We start from the raw sequence: 3,453 nt of genomic DNA on the forward strand, positions 1-3,453 counted from the left end.
ACATATTTACATAAATATTTCATCAATCACAAAGGCAAGAGCAATCACCACATTACTGCTGTCTGAAGATGAGAAAGTCAGACACAGCAACAAGACCATAAAATGTGGCAGAAAATGGAAACCTCCCCCCCCCCCAGGAAGCTGTGAAGGAAGCAGAGACACACAGGAAACACCAGGAGATTACTGGAGCAGTCTATCATGAATGGCTGGGACTTGGCAATTACAGCACCAAGAGGTGGAAAAGCACCAAAACCAGGTCAAGGCAGAGCTCATAATGCAAAGGATCCATGAGGAACTCCTCATGAGGAAGGCAGTAGGGCCTGTCCCGCAGGGTCACTGTCTTAGAAAGAACTCTGGAGCCCTGACTAGGGAAGATTGTCTTTTCTCTTTCATGCTGACCTCTTACCAACCCCAAACAACCTTAAAATATGGGATAAAATATGCAAGCTATGCAAAGCAAATCTTTGCACTCTCAAGCACATTTTGACCAAATACCCCAGAATTCTGGGAGAAGGCCAATACAAGTGAAGACATGACAAGGTTCTTGTGGAAATTGGCAAGTGGACTGATCTGCAAAGGTGAGGGCTAATAAACACCAGCCACCACTACCACCATAGGGTATTGAATTCTTAAAGGAAGGTGACAAAGCTCCCAAAGGGAAAGCAATGGAAAGAGATCCATTTTCTATTTTGTGTTCAGTATCAGACTGGGTGATGCAAGTGGACCCGAGACGAAGATTAGTTTCCTCAGAGGAGATGTCATCATCTGAGTTCCTGGTGTGAAAAAGTTGTTTGATTTTGTGGAGATAACAACAGCATATATTTTAGCAGTGGAAAACAGAAAGGCAAGGACATATTTTTCAGATGATTAAAAAACCAAACTCTGAAAGTACCTTGTTGGCTTTAGTTATGACATACACATAATGCACAACTGTCTCCGAGCTCAATGCACAATTGTCTCCAAGCTCAATGCTCATCTGTCTCCAAATGTTGATATTACCCAATGATACTACAGCACTTATTTGGAAATGTGTCAAATATTCTCACATCTACACAATTCATGTTAGACAACTGAAGGAATTTTGTGACTTTGCAGACATGGAATACAAAAAAAGAAAAAAAACTATAACAATATGGTAATATTACATTTTTATCACTGCTGTCAGCAGTTGGAAGAATTCATTATATTTTTGTTGGCTTCAAAACTTGCTGCCTGGGATTGATAAGACAAGTTCTTTGAAAATAATTTTGGATAAAAAGTATTTATTGCTTTCTACATGGACAGCTCAGTTCTTTTTCTGACTATGGAAAAGGACAGTTCCAGTACAGCAGATATCAAGTTAGCCATATGAAACCAGATTACAAAGATAGAACAATGAAAAATCTGAGTTTAGAACCTCAACGTGCAAAGGCTTTGCCAAACAAAAAAAAAAAGAAAATTAAAATTTATGAAAGCATTGGAAAAAAAATGAGGAAACTGGAAACGTTTTTATGAATGATGTCTCTAATCCATAGAAGTGTCCCAGCCAACCTAATTTCCTCTTCTTGATCTGGGTTTCGATAAGTTGCTCTTTCTACAAGAATATATCTCAATCGTCAAAAACATGTTTCAGTGGGTCTCCAAGAAGGGCAGCCTCTCTGACCCTACTGAAATGTGTACCATCATACAGTCTCAATCTATGATTACGACCATCATAACCATCACACTAAATACAGCAGCACCACCACCATATTACTAGCATTTTTTTTTTTCTATAAAAAGTCCCAAACAAGTCAAGAATCCACTTAATGTAAGGGACTATAAAGGAGAAATTGAGATGAAAGGAATGAATTTACTTTAGATTTGAAAGAGTTCAGGTCATAAGAAGGAGGAAAACAATGAGATGAAAGAAAGTTCCAAAGCCTGGCAGTTTAAGGTAAAAAAAAAAAAGCAACAACCATAGAAAGACTTCCTCATTCGTGGAAGTTCAACAGCATTTGTATGAAGAGGTCGTGAGATTTGAATCAGGTGAACTGGCACAAAGTTACCTGGAACTCAAAGTTAAAGCTCATCAAAGCACTTGTGCCAATTATGATAGAAAGGACTAAGACACAGCAATGTCACAGCAATGTGACAAGGGTTGCAGCGTTGAAGCAAGAGAGGAACCAGTCAAATTAGGGAGACTTGCTTCTGAACTTGATCGAGGAGACCCAAATGACAAGACGGTGCATCTGCCCAAATATGACAACATTCAATATATTGCACAACCCAACCATCAACACCACCCTACCACCACCACTACCACTACCACCACTACCAACAACAACTGGTATTTCAAGGTTAAAAATGTTATCTATCCAAAACGACATTCCTTTCCACGATCCAAATGAAAGAATTTCAACTTTGTCATCTTTCTTAACCAGCTAGAAATAGCAGCCAATTTACTTTCAAAACAATTAAATACAGTTCATTTGAAAATAAAATGATATGATCCCAAATGATCATATGTCTGCTTCGTCAAAGCTAACCCCTAGAGCAAAACTGCAAATACACTTTCAGTGACCTAACAAAGGAGCCTCTTATGTGTGGCACCCCACTTGCTAGTAATAACAGCTAAATTTGCTTCTTAAAAAAAGCACAGATGAACACACACACACACATGGCTATGTGGTTAAGAAATTTGCTTCCCTGTCACATGGTTTTGGGTTCAGTCCCACTGCATGGCACCTTTGGTAAGTGTCCTCTACTATAACCCTGGGCCAACCAAGCCTTGTAAGTGGATTTGGTAGACAAAAAAACTGGCCTTAGAAAATTTGCTTCACTAAACTCCATCCAATCCATGCAAAAATGAAAAAAATGGACATTAAAATGATGATGATGATGATGATGCTAAACAGGCTTCCACACAGTTTCCATCTTCCTGACTTAAAAAATAAGTACTGGGGTTAATTTGTTCAGCTAAACCTTTCAATTGGTGCTCCAGCATGGACACCATCAAATGACTGAGACAAGATAAAAGATATCTACTGACACAGACATAAACACACACACACACACATAAGATTGTGGGCATGGCCTCTTCCTCTTTCCCCTGGTCCCTAAAAAACAGTCCCAAAACGACAAACAGTCATGTGATCAGAAAATACCTGTAATATTTGTTGTTCTCTGAAGTGAGTCACTCCTCTTTGCCAATCGACTTCGTTATTCAACTTCCTCATTCATCTCATTAAATTTAATCACAAATTAATTAAGCCTTAATTATAATGATCAGCTGGGAACAAAATTCAGTAATGTTCTTTCTTTGTTTTGTTTTTTTTTGTTATATTTGTTTGTTTTTGCTCATTTTTTTTTCTATGTTGTTTTCATTGTAGCAACAGTTGTTAATATTGGCTAGAACCATTCCCATCTGTATCACATCATCTTCCCAAATGTGTGTGTGTGTGTGTGTGTGTGTGTGTGTGTGTGTGTGTGTGT

The sequence above is a fragment of the Octopus bimaculoides genome, chromosome 20, assembly GCF_001194135.2.
Source record: "Octopus bimaculoides isolate UCB-OBI-ISO-001 chromosome 20, ASM119413v2, whole genome shotgun sequence".
NCBI lineage: Eukaryota > Metazoa > Mollusca > Cephalopoda > Octopoda > Octopodidae > Octopus > Octopus bimaculoides.